We start from the raw sequence: 18,279 nt of genomic DNA on the forward strand, positions 1-18,279 counted from the left end.
CCAGCAGCCGCCTGTACTCAGCTCCTATATATCTGGTGTAAGGGCCACATAGTAATGGTATCAGGGGCCCCAGCAGCCGCCTGTACTCAGCTCCTATATATCAGGTGTAAGGGCCACATAGTAATGGTATCAGGGGCCCCGGCAGCTGCCTGTACTCAGCTCCTATACAGTGGTGGCCAAAAGTATTGGCACCCCTGCAATTCTGTCAGATAATACTCAGTTTCTTCCTGAAAATGATTGCAATCACAAATTCTTTGGTATTATTATCTTCATTTAATTTGTCTTCAATGAAAAAACACAAAAAGAATTGTCCTAAAGCCACATTGGATACAATTGGCAATAACTAAATCACACTTGCAGCCAGTTAACATGGATTATGTTATGATCTGCAACATAAACTAAGGAAAGAAAGGGAAAAGCTGTCCCTACAGTAAGACTAAGCTGAATCCCTACGATGTAGCGGGCAGCCTGTTCCTTGTGAACAGACCCGCCTTCGTCCTCGGCTAGTCTGAACAGAGACCTATAGAATAAAGGGAGGGGTCCCTAAAAGAACTAAGGACTGGGACAAAAAATGGACACCTCCTAACATAAGTTGTTGCAGAGCAAAAATACAAACTGAACAAAAAGTACTAGAGGTCCAGAGGACCAAGCAAACTAGACAGAGATAGGCACCGAAGCACCTGGCTAGAGAGACAGGCAAAAAACACTGAAGTCCAGCAAAGCCAGAAGGGCGGAGCTGGAATATATAGGCAGCTAGTCACGTGACCGCAAAACACAAGATAGCAAAAACTAACAGGAGGGTTCTAACAGAGTAAAGTTGACTCAGCCTCTGTCCTGTGTCCTTGTGTGTACCACATTGAGCATGGAGAAAAGAAAGAAGACAAAAGAGCTGTCTGAGGACTTGAGAAACCAAATTGTGAGGAAGCATGAGCAATCTCAAGGCTACAAGTCCATCCCCAAAGACCTGAATGTTCCTGTGTCTTCCGTGCGCAGTGTCATCAAGAAGTTTAAAGCCCATGGCACTGTGGCTAACCTATCTAGATGTGGACGGAAAAGAAAAATTGACAAGAGATTTCAACGCAAGATTGTGCGGATGGTGGATAAAGAACCTCGACTAACATCCAAACAAGTTCAAGCTGCCCTGCAGTCCGAGGGTACAACAGTGTCAACCCGTACTATCCGTCGGCGTCTGAATGAAAAGGGACTGTATGGTAGGATACCCAGGAAGACCCCACTTCTTACCCCGAGACATAAAAAAGCCAGGCTGGAGTTTGCCAAAACTTACCTGAGAAAGCCTAAAACGTTTTGGAAGAATGTTCTCTGGTCAGATGAGACAAAAGTAGAGGTTTTTGGGAAAAAGCATCAACATAGAGTGCACAGGAAAAAAAAGAGGCATTCAAAGAAAAGAACATGGTCCCTACAGTCAAACATGGCGGAAGTTCCCTGATGTTTTGGGGTTGCTTTGCTGCCTCTGGCACTGGACTGCTTGACCGTATGCATGGCATTATGAAGTCTGAAGACTACCAACAAAGTTTGCAGCATAATGTAGGGCCCAGTGTGAGAAAGCTGGGTCTCCCTCATAGGTCATGGGTCTTCCAGCAGGACAATGACCCAAAACACACTTCCAAAAGCACTATAAAATGGTTTGAGAGAAAGCACTGGAGACTTCTAAGGTGGCCAGCAATGAGTCCAGACCTGAATCCCATGGAACATCTGTGCAGAGATCTCAAAATGGCAGTTTGGAGAAGGCACCCTTCAAATATCAGGGACCTGGAGCAGCTTGCCAAAGAAGAATGGTCTACAATTCCAGCAGAGCATTGTAAGAAACTCATTGATGGTTACCGGAAGCGGTTGTTCGCAGTTATTTTGGCTAAAGGTTGTGCAGCCAAGTATTAGGCTGAAGGTGCCAATACTTTTGTCTGGCCCATTTTTGGAGTTTTGTGTGAAATGATCATTGATTTGATTTTTGTTTCATTCTCTTTTGTGTTTTTTCTTTGCAAGAAAATTAAATGAAGATAATAATACCAAAGAATTTGTGATTGCAATCATTTTCAGGAAGAAACTGAGTATTATCTGACAGAATTGCAGGGGTGCCAATACTTTTGGCCACCACTGTATATCAGGTGTAAGGGCCACATAGTAATGGTATCAGGGGCCCCAGCAGCCACCTGTACTCAGCTACTATATATGGCCACGGCCGAAAGTGTTGGCAATCTTAAAATTGTTCCAGAAAATGAAGTATTTCTCCCAGAAAATTATTGCAATTACACATGTTTTGTTATACACATGTTTAATATTCTTTGTGTGCATTGGAACAAAAGAAAAAAACAAACAAAAGGAAAAAAGGCAAATTGGACATCATTTCATACAAAACCCCAAAAATGGGCAGGACAAAATTGATAGCACCTTTCCAAAATTGTGGGTGAACAACTTTGTTTCAAGCATGTGATGCTCATTCAAACTAACCTGTGGCAAGTAACAGGTGTGGGCAATATGAAAATCACACCTGAAACCAGATAAAAAGTGGAGAAGTTGACTCAATCTTTGCATTGTGTCTGTGTGTGCCACACTAAGCATGGAGTACAGAAAGAGAAGAGAACTGGCTGAGTACTTGAGAACCAAAATTGTTGAAAAATATTACCAACGGATTTTGGGTCGCAATGTAGTGCCCAGTGTCAGAAAGCTGGGTTTGCGTCCTAGGTCATGGTTCTTCCAGGAGAATGACCCCAAACATACTTCAAGAAGCCCGCAGAAATGGATGGAAACATAGCGCTGGAGAGGTATGAAGTAGCAGCAACTATGAGAGACATGGAGCAGTTTACAAAAGAAGAGTGGTCAAAATTCCAGCTGAGAGGTGTAAGAAGCTTGTTGATGGTTATAGGAAGCGATTGATTGCAGTTATTTTATTCCAAAGGGTGAGCAACCAAATATTAAAGTTGAGGGTGCCAACAATTTTGTTCAGACCATTTTTGGGGCTGTGTGTGAAATTATGTCCAATTTGCCTTTTTTTCTGCTTTTATGTGTTGTTGCAATACACACAAAGAAAATAAAGTGTGTATAGCAAAACATGTGTAACAGCAATAATTGGGAGAAATACTTCATTTTCTGAAACAATTTCAAGGGAGTGAACACTTTCGGCCATAACTGTATGTGTAATATATACATATATACATACATACACACACATACAGTTGAAACCAGAAGTTTCCATACACTATATAAAAAGACACATCTGCATGTTTTTCTCAATATCTGACATGAAATCAGAATAAACCTTTCCCGTTTTAGGTCAATTAGGATTACCATCATTTTGAAAATTTGCCAAATGCCAGAATAATGAGAGAGAGAGAATGTTTAAGTCATTTTTATTACTTACTGCAAAGTCAAAAGTTTACACACACTAAGATTACTATGCCTTTAAACAATTCTGGACTGCCCATATGATGATGTAATGTGTTTGGAAGCTTCTAATAGTTTTTTTTTCTGTAGTATCATGGGAAAGTCTAAAGAAATTAGCGAAGATATCAGGAAGAGAATTGTGGACTTGCACAAGTCTGGCTCATCCTTAGATACAATTTCAAGATACCTGACGGTGCCTCGGTCATCTGTACAAACAATTATACGCAAGTACAAACAAGATGGGAATGTACTGCCATCTTATCGCTCAGGAAGGAGACGGGTTCTGTGTCCCAGAGATGAACGTGCTTTGGTCCGACACGTGCATATCAACCCAAGGACAAAAGCAAGAGACCTTGTGAAGATGATGGCGGAAGCTGGTAAGATTGTGTCAATAACCACAGTGAAACGAGTACTGTATCAACATGGGCTGAAAGGCCACTCTGCCAGGAAGAAGCCATTACTCCAAAAGAAACATAAAAAAGCCAAATTAATGTTTGCAAATGCACACAGGAACAAAGACCTTAATTTTTGGAGACATGTCTGTGGTCTGATGAAACTAAAATTGAACTTTTTTGGCATAATGACCATCGCTACGTTTGGAGGAAAAAGAGAGAAGCTTGGAAGCCTAAGAACACCATCCCAACTGTGAAACATGGGGGTGGCAGCATCATGATCTGGGGTTGATTTGCTGCAGGAGGGACTGGTTCACTTCACAAAATAGATGACACCATGAGAAAAGAAGATTATGTGGCAATACTGAAGCAACATCTCAAGACATCAGCCAGGAAGTTAAAGCTTGGGCGGAAATGGGTATTCCAAATGGACAATGACCCGAAGCATATTGACAAAATGGGAACAAAGTGGCTTAAGAATAACAAAGTCAATGTTTCGGCGTGGCTATCACAAAGCTCTGATTGCAATCCTATTGAAAATTTATGGGCACTCTTGCTGCGAGCAAGGCGACCTACAAACCTGGATCTGTTACCCCAGTTTTGCCAGGAGGAATGGGTCCAAATTCCGACCAACTATTGTGAGAAGTTTGTGGAAGGATATCCCAAAAGTTTGACCCAAGTCATTCAGTTTAAGGGTGATGGTACCAAATACTAATGAAATGTATGTAAACTTTTGACTTTATATATATCAAAAATTGATTCTGCTATAACCAGGACCCTGGTAGGATAAACAAAAACATGAACACTTCAAATAATATTAACAATATAATTTTATTAGAACATAAAATAACAATAATTAAAATACCAGGGGCCTCAAATGTGAGGGACAAACAAATGCTGTACCCTATATCTGCGCAGCAAGAGTAATAACCATATATTACCCCATTACTGAAATAATGTGACTATACAAATGCACTACAAAAGATTTCAATCTGAATAACCGCTCATGTGGCAAAAATAGAAAGAAAGAAATGCATATGCTATTATAATGGTCACTAGACTATCACTGATGAGTTTGAGATACGCCTATAAAATGTAAAGCGGCAGTGCATATGATGATATAGAGTCGACTGTCCAGCAAAAAAGTGCAAAGTGCTTAGATAAAGATAACGTATTGTTTCCAGCCTCAAAGAAACTAATGCATATAGCGGTTAATAATGTTAGTATATCTATCAGGGGAGACTGGGTACATAAAAGAGGCTGGGTACGGTCCCATAGAATAACTATAGTGTAATAGTGGCACTGTCCACAAATAGACAAAACAGCTCAACACCTCATGAGAAAGAAATACCTGGTTAGAATGGCAGCTTCTAGGCAGGGTAATCACGCGTCCCTCCACCCCGACGCGCGTTTCATCAACACTTCCTCAGGGGTCGTGCCAGGGAGGGGAACGCCAGATGTTATATAGGGAGCCTAATCCAATCATGAACCGAGCCGGAGAGAAAAAGTGTGTCACCTGACTTTCCGGTATGTGTTCTGGCTGGTATACGGCGTGAGACATTCTGTGCCCGCCACAATACATGTGACTCTGCGGCTTCTGGCATTTGACCCGCAAGCCGGCAGTGCAGTCACGGACATGACGGCAGTGCGTGCCAGCAGGGTCTAAGAGCCAGAAACAGCCAAGGTCAGGGGGAGGCGCCCATAAATGCTAGCGCTCAGCAGCCATACACTCTAACCTGATCATACATAATACTAAGATGTGAATAGGCAGAAATTATGGGATTCTATTGTGTCGTGAACAAATATACACACTGATTAGTGATTAGAATAATGTTAAGACTTTGCAGTAAGTAATAAAAATGCCTTAAAACATTCTCTCTCTCTCATTATTCTGGCATTTGGAAAATATCAAAAATGATGGTAATCCTAATTGACCTAAAACGGGAAAGGTTTATTCTGATTTCATGTCAGATATTGATAAAAACATGCAGATGTGTCTCTTTATATAGTGGATGGAAACTTCTGGTTTCATCTGTATATGTATTGATTTCATGGCTCTAATGATTTTTGGGGGAATTGCTCAAGTTTTTATTGTAAGCATTAAAAATTTTAAAAAATTTTTTACACTTTCATATTTTTTACATATTTCTATGTCGCCAACAAATTCTGCAAAGTTCAGTTTTTTTCTCATTAATAAAACTTGCATTTTTCTAATCATTTATTGTATCATAAAATATTACACACAATGCAGATTGTTCAATTTTGCCAAAATTTGACTTTTCCCATGTGTCCACCAGTCTTGACCAGCACCGGCAAAATTTTGAAGCCTTGCGGAGCTTCTTGGGGAGAGGCTTAACAGCGCCGCAGGTTTTTCCAGCTAATCCTTCACTAAAACAGGCGTGTAAAAGGCCAATCTTCATGAAATGGGACATAATCTTGTGTAACTGTCTGCCCAGAAACAATGTAGGGCTGACAATTATCTACTAGGTTTGAGGCCTTAAAGGGACTCTGTCAGCACAGAATGACTGTTCAAACCAAGCACAGGCACTCGATGCACTCTTGCTGCGGCCAAACATTTAAGTGCATCTTCTCATCTATTTCTATCCCTGTTACAAAATTGAGCGTCTGGTTGGATGCCCGACCACTGATCCATTCATTCTCAATGGAGCTGTTGGAAAAAGCAGAGCGCTCTGCAGCCCCAAAGGGCAAGAATGGAGGTCAGACTGAGCATGTGCACCGCTGCCCAATTCCAAAAGTGATAAAAGTGGCACATTCTGCCCATCAGTGCCGCTCTAAGCTGTTGGACACCACCGATCACCTTGGATAGGTGATAAAGGGGTCGTCTGATGAAAAGAAGTTCTCTCGATTTATGTACGGAAGCATCGTTATAAAATACAGTTTTCTCTCATAAAATGTGAGATTTTAGTATTACGTTATACCAGGGATGGCCAATTTATTTTCCTGAGGAGCCCTCCACTGTTCTGGAGGGAAAAATCAACAGGCTGAAATCAATTCTGCTCAATATTAGAATTGATACATTCCGCTGACTCGCTGCTACATGTTACGATAGAGCTTATTGTATCGTCTATCCTTACTTGTAGTGACTCGCCCCCTGGGCCGTGGGGCTCTCGGAACCAGACAACAGGGCAATGCTGGGAGTAGTAGTGGCGACCCGGTCCCGTGGCTCAGGGTGGTCAGACCAAATGCTGTGGCAGTGTATTTGTAGGTTTTGAAAGTCCGACTACGCCACCTGTGGATTGCGGTCAGGGAGGACCGCCGCTGCAGGGCAGACCGCTGAGGCTGGTGTTGGGGGTGCAGCAGGGAATAGTACAACTCCCCATGGGAGGAGTGTAGCCTCAGGGCAGTGTAATAGGATGCTGGGGGTGATGGTGCAGGCGCAGCAGTAATCACACAGAGTCCAATAATGCAGTCCAGGGTCTTTTACTGCAGATCTTATCACAGACCCACCAGGAGTACAGGGAGGAATGGACCTGGGTGTCTGAGGGCATTCGGGCGAGCTCCACTGGTCAGGGTGAGTGGGTAGGCCTACCGTTCTCTCTCTGCCCTTGCTGACTATCTCCCCCTTTAGTGGTATGATAGCCCACGTCCCTGAGCTGGCCGTGTACTACGCCTGTATGGCTTGCGACTCGGGCCCTAGGTACCTATAGCTTGTCTGTGCTGTACTGGTCCCTCTGTGTGGCGGAGCTTCCAGGCTTCTTAGGTCAAGGGACCTAAAATCCCTCGCAAGTAGATGATCTGCTGCAGGACTTGCAATTCTGACAGCCTCGGATCCCAGTGTCCGGTATGTTGTTCTCTCTCAGCCAGGACCGGCTCTCGTCGCCTCTGTCCCTGGCTTGCTGTTCCTCCTTAGCCTCCTGGACTCCTCAGCTGCCGCTGACCTGTCCCTCTCTTCTGGGAACCCTTCTGGATGCTTCAGAAGTGGGTCCTGGTCTACCTAACCCTGCCCTCAGTACCAGCTTTTATAGGGGCAGCCTGCTCCCCCTACTGGCCTGGGACAGGAGGTGCTGCATGCTAATGGTCCATGACCAGAGAACCTCCCTCCTGCTCTCAGACACAGCCTTACAAGTTTGTGGCATCCAGGCCTGGGGTGACACAGTAGCAGCAAATCCACACCATATAATTCAGTGCTTTTTATAAATCATCTGCTCCCGTTATTCAATCATTGTACGATGATAAACAGCTCTTCACACACACATTATGATGCCCCCACAGTACATTCCCCCGACAAAGTATGATGTCCCCACAGTACATTCCACCACACACAGTATGATGTCCCCACAGCACATTCCCCCCCACACACAGTATGATGCCCCCACAGTACATTCCCCCCACACACAGTATGATGTCCCCACAGTACATTCCCCCCCACACACAGTATGATGTCCTCACAGTACTTCCCCCCCCCCCACACACAGTATGATGGCCCCACAGTACATTCCTTCCCACACACAGTATGATGCCCCCACAGTACATTCCCTCACACACACAGTATGATGCCCCCACAGTACATTCCTCCACACACAGTATGATGTCCTCACAGTACATCACCCCACACACAGTATGATGGCCCCACAGTACATTCCTCCCCACACACAGTATGATGCCCCCACAGTACATTCCCTCACACACACAGTATGATGTCCCCACAGTACATTCCTCCCCATAAAGTATGATGTCCCCACAATAGATTCCTCCACACACAGTATGATGTCCCCACAGTACATTCCCCCCACACACACACAGTATGATGCCCCCACAGTACATTCCCCCCACACACACAGTATGATGCCCCCACAGTACATTCCGCCCCACACACAGTATGATGCCCCCACAGTACATTCCCACACACACATTATGATGCCCCCACAGTATATTCCCCCTCACACACAATATAATGCCCCTACACAGCATGATGTCCCCACAGTAAATTCTCACACACAGTATGATGCCCCCACAGTAAATTCCCCCACACTCAGTATGATGTCCAAACAGTACATCCCCCCCAAAGTATGATGTCCCCACAGTACATTCCCCCCCACACACAGTATGATGCTCCCACAGTACATTTCCCCCACACACAGTATGATGTCCCCACAGTACATTCCCCCACACACAGTATGATACCCCCACAGTACATTCCCCCCACACACAATATGATGTCCCCACAGTACATTCCCCCACACACAGTATGATGTCCCCAAAGTACATTCCCCCCACAGACAGTATGATTCCCCACAGTACATTCCTCCCCACACACAGTATGATGCCCCCACAGTACATTCCTCCAACACACTGTATAATTCCCCCACACACAGTATGATGCCCCCACAGTACATTCCTTCACACACAGTATGATGCCCCCACAGTACATTCCCCCCACACAGTATGATGTCCCCACAGTACATTTCCCCCAACACACAGTATGGTGTCCCCACAGTACATTCCCCCACACACACAGTATGATGTCCCCACAGTACATTCCCCCACACAGTATGATGCCCCCACAGTACATTCCCCGACACACAGTATGATGTTCCCCTCTATGCCAGTCTTTTCACCGAGCTAAATACAACTCTCAGCAAAAAAAGTTGTGGACTGGCTCCGTACCGTCTCTGGCCATATTCACCTGTCCACGTGTTTGTGGTTAGGCAGTCCTTCCACTGGGGAGGGCACGGGTAATGTTGTGGGACCCATGCTTGTGGAAGGAGGAGACAATACCGGAAAAAATAATGGCGGCTGGGGACCGAGTATAGATACCCAGTCGCCGCCGCCATAAGATTGTGGACAGCTTCCGCCTCCACGAGCTTAAAAAGCCATATTTCAAGTGCAAGCAGCTGCCCAGAAATCTGGCAGTTTAGTGTTGCGGCCTGTGGGTGGGTGGATGGCTACATACTTGCACTTGCATTCCAAGTAACAGAAAACTAAGCAGATGGTGGCCTCTATCATCATCATGGCCTCACCTCGGCACTATGAACTCTCCAGAAGGAGAAGCCAGGGCCCGCCAGAGTAGTCTCCGGTTCTCTGGTGGGCCCGTCCAACCCTGCCGAAAAGCTGCCCTGGCTAATAAAATTGTGGGGGAAGGTTTCCGGACACTCTGTGGCTGCTTTTTTAATGTGGATCGGCCATGCTTATGCATGTTATTTCTCAAAAAGCATTACAGATCAGGCCATTGTCCAACTCTGTATTCAAGAAATAAAATGCGAAAAGAAAGATGTGTGTGTGTCAAAGCACCACCGACAAGTGCGAGTTGATGTTGGACGGACTGCCATTGCTTCTGCAACAAGCTGAATTACAGGACTTCCTGGGAGAAATGACACCCAGGGTAGATACGGTTTCCCTCTATGCCAGTCCTTTCACCGAACTAAATACAACTGTCAGCAAAAAAAAGTTGTGGACTGGCTATGTACCGTCCCTGGCCACGTTCACCTGTCCATGTGTTTGTGGTTAGGCGGTCCTTCTCAGTAAGTGCACTGGGGAGGGCACGGGTAATGTTGTGGGACCAGTGCTTGTGGAAGGCAGAGGCGATACCGGGAAATATAGTGGTGGCTGGGGAAAGAGTATGGACACCCGGCCGCCGCCGCCGACATGAGGTTATGAAAAGCTTCCGCCTCCACGAGCCTAAAAGGCTACATTTCAAGTGCAAGTAGCTGTCAAAAATTTGTCAGTATAGTATTGCAGCCGGTGGGTAGGTGGGTGGCTGCCTGCATACTTGCACTTGCATTCCAAGGAACTGAACGCTGAGGAGGGACAAGGACGTGGATGGTGATTGTTGCAAATCTATAACGACAGGTCCATGGCAGGAGGCATCTTCGCATGCGCCAAGCATCTCTTATGATGGGCACACTTTTAGGCAGTGACCTGGGAGTCAGAGATGCTTCCATGCTGTTCCCATGTCTTTTCAGCACTGTATGCATGTGTCTGATGATGTGTCACACACCACATGGCCAGATAAGGTTGTAAAATGTTAAAATGACATTTCCTGGTGAATGCATTTGTGTTGGTTGAAAGCAATGCAAAAGTGCAAAAACGCATCAAAAACGCTACGTGTGAACATAGCCCAAGGTGTGGAGGAGTATTTTTGTTTTTGGTTATTTATTTTCCCTTATATGCAAGTTATAACTCTGGAAAGGATGTTCCTTAACATACTTCCCAGGAAAATCCATTTTGGTTTCGTTTTTGTATATTTTATTGTGAGTCCGTAAAAGTGGCGTAAATACTTCTGACAACATTGTTGACAGCAGTGACCTGGGAGTCAGAAATGCTTCCAGGGGTCTTCCCCATGCTGTTCCCATGTCATTTGAGCACTGTTCCCATCGATTTGGGCAATTTTTAGGCCCTCTGCAGACCGCCGGGGGGAGCCGCCTGAAAAATGCTCGAGTTTCCCATAGACTTACATTGGGCTCATTGCTCGGGTCGAGCAGCCGAGTATTCCAATGTGCTCGACCCGAGCATCGAGCACCCGAGCATTTTAGTGCTCGCCCATCACCATTAATGACGTAAATGATTGATCACTTGGGTCACTTATCATTAATTCTTCAATATTTGTCACAGTTGTTAATAGTAAACTCTCCAACCAATGAGGTAAATGTTATTTGGTAAAAAAAAAGACACGCGAGGAATAAATATACACAATATTTCCCATAATATGACTATTATATCTTTGAGGAATGTTCACAAGTGGCAGTTTTTTCAGGGTTATTTTTCTGCTGCTAAAACACTGCGTTTTACAGTACCAGCTTAGAGAATGAGATTTCTAAAGTCTCATTCACATGCTGCGTTTTTTTCCTTTTTTTATTTTAAATTTGCAGGATGTTAATTCTTTCAGGGGTTTTGCAACATTTTTCACCCATTCAAATGAATGAAAAATAAAACCCACAAGTATAAACACTGCAAAAACACAGCAAATAAGTGTGGATTGTATGCAGTGTTTTTCCTGAGTACAACCTGGTTTTTGGTGTGGAAAAAAATGCTGCAAAAACGCAACGTGTGAACATTCCCTTATCCTGGTTGTGTTGTATTTGGAAATAAAAGAGGACGGCCAAAAAAGCATATTGCTCGGCAGCATGTATGTGTGTAGAGCCACTCCTTGAAGATTCCATCACAAGATTCCATGATGACATCACAGGTCATGGTCGGGCATTATGACATCACAGCTCACAGTCACTATATATACAATGTACACAGGTTCACGGCTGCCTTTGTTGGCTTCATAGTGACTGAGCGCACTTGCAGTTTCTCGCTATTCTATAGTGACTGATCGCACTTGCAGTTTCTCGCTATCCCATAGTGACTGAGCGCACTTGCAGTTTCTCGCTATTATATATAGTGACTGATCGCACTTGCAGCTTCTATGGCTGAATTACTTTTGGACAATCTTCAAGTAGAAGCTCTATGGGAGATTCTTACCACCAATCGCCCTGAGATTGTGCTTCTACCACCCGATGGCGTCCTCAGCTTCACTCACCGGCTGGTGGTGGAGCTTGTAAGGGACTGCCTTACCAAATACCACCGAGGTCATCTCACCTCAGAGTATCTGACGGATTTACCTCAGAACATCAGGACATTACTACAGCAGGTAAGTGGCGGAAGCTCCGCATAACACTTCTCAATAATGGATAATAATGGTGGGATAGAAGCAGGGGCTGATTAAGAGTAGCCAGGGCCCTGGGCAGTTTAGGAGCCGTGGGCTCCCAGCACCCGATGTATCACATGACATGTCACAAGATTGCCTTTGATAGATCATGTGATAAGTCACGCGATTAACATGCAGGTGCTCGGGTGCACTACACATAACAGAGCGCTATACATAATAGAGCAGGGGTGGGAAAGTAATATTACTGAGGGGCCAAATGAGAAATGTGACTGTTGTGTAGGCCGAATCAATAGGCTGAAATTAATTCTGCTCAATATTAACATATGAATTATATTTTATATTATTAACTGTATCACTTAATATTGAGCAGAATTAAGTGTGCTGGCATCCCCCTACATACAGAAAGAGCCCACACACATACCCTATATACAGTAAGAGCCCACACACAGCACCCTTTATACAGTAAGAGCCCATACATAGCACCAATGTACAGTATGAGCTCACACACAGAATCCTATTTAGAGTATGAGCCCTCACATAGCCCTCTATATACAGCCAAGCTCTCACATAGCCCTCTATATACAGTATGAGCCCTCACATAGCCCGCTATAAATAGCTGAGCCCTCACATAGCCCCCTATATACAGCATGAGCCCCCACACACTTTAAATATTGCTTGGCAGCATGTATTTGTGCAGAGCCGCCGCTATAAGATTCCATCACAAGATTCCATGATGACATCACTAGTGATGGTCGGCCATTATGACATCAGAGCTCACAGTCACTGTGTACAATCTACACAGGGTCATGGCTGCCGTTGTTGGCTCCATAGTGACTGAGCACTTGCAGTTTCTCGCTATGGAACATTAGGACATTCCACAGCAGGTAAATGGTGGACGCTCCGCACAAATCTTCTCCACAATAATGGATAATAACGGTGGGATAGAAGCTTCTTCTTTCTTCCAATATAAAACAGGACAAGACCCCAGATATGTAGTCAATGTATCTGCAGAGAGGAGCAGATGTCAGATACAATGGCGGCCTTCATTGTGATCTTTCTCATCTCGAGATTTTTCATTTGTGTTTCTTTTCTTCTTTATAGGCTGAAAAAAGATCTCAATATAGAGATTTGTCTTTTGTTAAAGAACTGGCCGAAAAAGTCCTGTGTGTACTGGAAGGTCCGGCCCGCTCATCGGAACGCCCGGTAAGGATCCATCATCTTCTCTATCACACGTCCTTGTTTTCTGATCTTCTCCAGATCACCAGCCAGATATCAGAAGATCTGGTGTTAGATCTTATCGGCCTCCCTGTCAGCCCCTGGCAAGCACAGGAGGTAATATGGCCGCCTGTCTCTGCTGATGGCAGTCTGTATTCTGCTGATGTAGTCACAGCTCAGTGGTGGGAAGTCTGTATTTCCGCCTCTGTCTCCCTCTATTATCCATATTAATGTTTTTGCAATGTTACCTCATCTTAATCCATTTTATCTGATAAAAGTCCTCATGATGGCGGCTGATCTGTATAGTTACAGTTGGTGCGTCTGTAAATGCGGGTTTAGTCCTTCCTGATTTGTGGATTTGGTGATTTAGTGGAAGGTTCCTCGTGGTAATTCTATATATTCTATCAATCAGGAGACACCAGAAGGCGACACCGAAGACGAGCAAAATGTGACCCCAGAGACCCCTGACCCTAATACGAGTCAGCCGGGACCGAGCAGCGATCTGACTACAGGTGAGCCGATCACACAACCTTCTACCGGAAATATCCAGATATTAAAGAGAACAGGGGATAATGTCATAGTTACTCTTTCCACTCTGTAATCAAACATACAGAGAGCCAAAATGAAAAACTTGGAAAAAGTCACGAGCCAACCAGAATGCAGTATAATGGGTCCCACAAAGTCCTCCATAACGAGTAATGGGTCCCAGAAAGTCCTCCATAATGAATAATGGGTCCCACATAGTCCTCTATGCAGAATAATGGGCCCCACATAGTGCTCCATGCAGAATAATGGGCCCCACATAGTCCTCCATACAGAATAATGCCCATCATAGTCCTCCACACAGAATAATGGGCCCCACAAAGTCCTCCAAACAGAATAATGGGCCCCACAAAGTCCTCCACACAGAATAATGGGCACCAGATAGTCCTCCATACAGAATAATGGGTCCCACAAAGTCATCCATACAGAATAACGTGCCCCAGATAGCCCTCCATACAGAATAATTGGCCCCACATAGTCCGGCACACAGTATAATGGGCACCACATAGTACTCCATACAGTATAATGGGCACCACATAGTCCTCCATACGAAATAATGGGCCCCACATAGTCCTCCATACAGAATAATGGACCCCACATATTCCACCATACAGAATAATAGGCCCCACATAGTCCTCCATACAGAATAATGGCCCCACATAGTCCTCCATACAATATAATGGCCCCACATAGTCCTCCATAAGGAATAATGGCCCCACATAGTCCTCCTTATGGAATAATGGCCCCACATAGTGCTCCATACAGAATAATGGCCCCACACAGTCCTCCACACAGTATAATGGCCCCACATAGTCCTCCATACAGGATAATTGACCCCACATAATCCTCCATACAGAATAATGGGCCCCACATAGTCCTCCATACAGAATAATGGGCCCCACATAGTCCTCCATAGAGATTAATGGGCCCCACATAGTCCTCCATACAGTATTATGGGCCCCACATAGCCCACCGTAGAGTATAAAGGGCCCCACATAGTCCTTCATAGAGAATAATAGGCCCCACATAGTCCTCCATACAGTATTATGGGCCCACATAGTCCTCCATAAAGTATTATGGGCCCCACAAAGTCCTCCATAGAGAATCATAGGCCCCACATAGTCCTCCATACAGTATAATGGGCCCCACATAGTCCTCCATACAGAATAATGGGCCCCATATAGTCCTCCATAGAGAAAAATGGGCCCCACATATTCCACCATACAGAATAATAGGCCTAACATAGTCCTCCATACAGAATAATGGCCCCACATAGTCCTCCATACAATATAATGGCCCCACATAGTCCTCCATAAAGAATAATGGCCCCACATAGTCCTCCATACAGAATAGTCATTTCTCCATTATATTGCTGTATTATGTCTGTAGGATTAATATCCTCTAATACATTTTATTTCCTCATCATTTTATCGCTATTTTAGAAACAACTGAGCTGTTGGATCCTGACAGTGTAATCTTAGAGATCCCGGAGATCCAAGAACCTGCCGGTGTAAGTATTATAGAGGTAGATGTCTGTGTATCACCAGATCACGGGGTGTGAATGACCCGTCCAGTATTATCCCCCATATAACCAGGGGGCGCCTCTATTATTAGAGGAGATGACACTATTGCATTAGATAATAGCGTTTATATTATAGGGAATCCGTCAGCAGGTTTCTGCTCACCTATCGGATCAGTGACATCAGCTGGGACATAATATAGGAGGAGACGTTTCTGCATCTGGAGATTTTCTCCAGCAGCTTCTAGATCTTAATATCATTTCTTCTTCTTCTTCTTTTCTAGGACTTGATGGAATCATTGATCCCGGCGAGAAAGCCGCGTATGAGCGACTACGAAACATCTAAGCTGATCAGCAGCGGATCTTTTGGGTGAGATTTCAGTTAGCATAAGCCACATTTCTCAGGGTTCCCTATGATAATGCTTCATCCTCTGTGCTTTGCCATTCAGTGTTATCATAGGGACATGATCTGAGGTGAAAGGTGATAACGTGACCTGGGTGAGGGTCCGGCAGACGTGGCATTGTGCAGACTTCCCATAGGTGATAATGTGACCTGGGTGAGGGTCTGGCAGACCTAGCATTGTGCACACCTTCCATAGGTGACAATGTGGCCTGGGTGAGGGTGTGGAAGATGTGGCATTGTGCAGACCTCCCACAGGTGATAATGTGACCTGAGTGAGGGTCCGGCAGACGTGGCATTGTGTAGACCCTCCCATAGATGATCTATGTAGTATTATTTAATGTATTTCTAGATGTGGATTTCTAGTAATGGTCGGACTTCTGGTATTAAACATTAGTACAGAAGATCATATAATGACTTCTATAGACGGACTGTTAATAAGGATTCACTATAAACCATGGTTTCTTCTTCTCTCCAGGTCTGTCCACTTAGTTCACCATAAAGACTCACAGAAGATCTTCGCTATGAAGAAAATTGCCAAGCGGGACCTGGATACTCCAAAACATGTGGAAGGGGCCTATCTGGAGAGGGACATCCTGACATTCGCTGACTGTCCCTTTGTGGCCTCCATGCTCTGCTCCTTCCCTACTAGATCTCACCTGTGTATGGTCATGGAGTATGTAGGAGGTAGGAGATGTACATGTATTATATTCAGCCCATGTCTGCTGACATCTTATCACCGCTCATATCATTAGGACTTGTCCCCGTGGACGGTTACATCCCCGCAGAGCATTTACTATAGATATTATGGAAAGTCATTGATGTGTGTGATCTCCCTGTATGTCCGCACTGAGCACGTCAGTATCGCCAGCTGTAGACGAGATGAGACATCACTTTATTAGTGACATGGACGACATCTCACCATGACCTCAGACTAATATTCTGTGCTCTATACATTATATCTGTATATATTCTCTCCTGCCCCAATGTCTCCGCTCACTTCTCATGATCCATCGTGGTGATCTGCTGTATAAACCCCTCACCGCTCATATTTCCTTTCTTCTATAGGTGGAGACTGTGGGACCCTCCTAAGCACCAGGGGTCCTTTATCTGTCCCCTTGGCCCGCCTGTACTTTGCAGAAGCGATACTTGCTGTGGAATACCTGCACAGCTATGGTGTGTTGCATAGAGAACTGAAGCCAGAGAAGTAAGTGCCCACTATAGTTTAATAAAGGGGGGAAAGTTATCATTTATTACCACACAGCCCGTGAGCCTAAAACCATCTTCTCTTTCACAGCCTCCTGATTACACCGGCTGGACACATTAAAGTCGCCGATTTTGGGATTTCAAAAGTTGGTGTCATGATACCAGAAACCAACACCCACAAGGAATCATTGGAGGACATCGCCAGAGAGTTCCAGGACCATGAGGTTGGCATCACTTACAGGAACTTAGATGGTTCTTTACAAATCTCATCACACTATTGTCTCTTCTCTACGTTCTTCATTTCTAGAGAACTTTTCAACTGATATTTTATCTTCTGTCATTGAGTTTTTATGTCGAGAACTTGTCATAATAATAATTTCATCAATTCTCATTTTTACCTTCTGTTGGTTTCCAGGACTGTGGCACCCCGCTTTACATGGCCCCAGAAATCATTCTGAAGAAAGGCTATGGAAGACCTGCCGACTGGTGGTCAATGGGAATCATCCTGCATGAGTTTCTGGTGGGATATGTACCATTTCATGGGGATTCCCTATCTGAGCTCTATAAAAATATTGTCACTGGTAAGTAGAATAATCCGATCATTGCTTTGACTGATTACATTAATTTAGTTATTTCCTCTACTTTATCTTACAGTCCAAAACAGAGGTTTTATTTTCTGTAATTTTCTATATAACAGGAGACATAATTTGGGATTGGGATCGCGCTCCTCCCCCCGATGCTCAGGACCTTATTAATGACCTGCTCAGAACAAATCCTGCACAAAGACTTGGGACAGGTAACTGATATACTTTATTAGTATTAATATTCACTTTTTACAACGAGGACTCTTCGCTCCTGTCCATGAGGATCAGCACTTCTCTATCTGCTTGCCTATTTCTAGTTCTCCATAATATAACTTTCAGTTTGTTTCCTTCGGTTTTGTCATTACTTAAGATTAAGAAATACTGTTCAGATATGGAGCAGCCTCTAA

The sequence above is a fragment of the Phyllobates terribilis genome, unplaced genomic scaffold (genome assembly GCF_046119375.1).
Source record: "Phyllobates terribilis strain yellow unplaced genomic scaffold, ASM4611937v1 Scaffold_19__1_contigs__length_20705806, whole genome shotgun sequence".
In the NCBI taxonomy this organism is placed as follows: Eukaryota; Metazoa; Chordata; class Amphibia; order Anura; family Dendrobatidae; genus Phyllobates; species Phyllobates terribilis.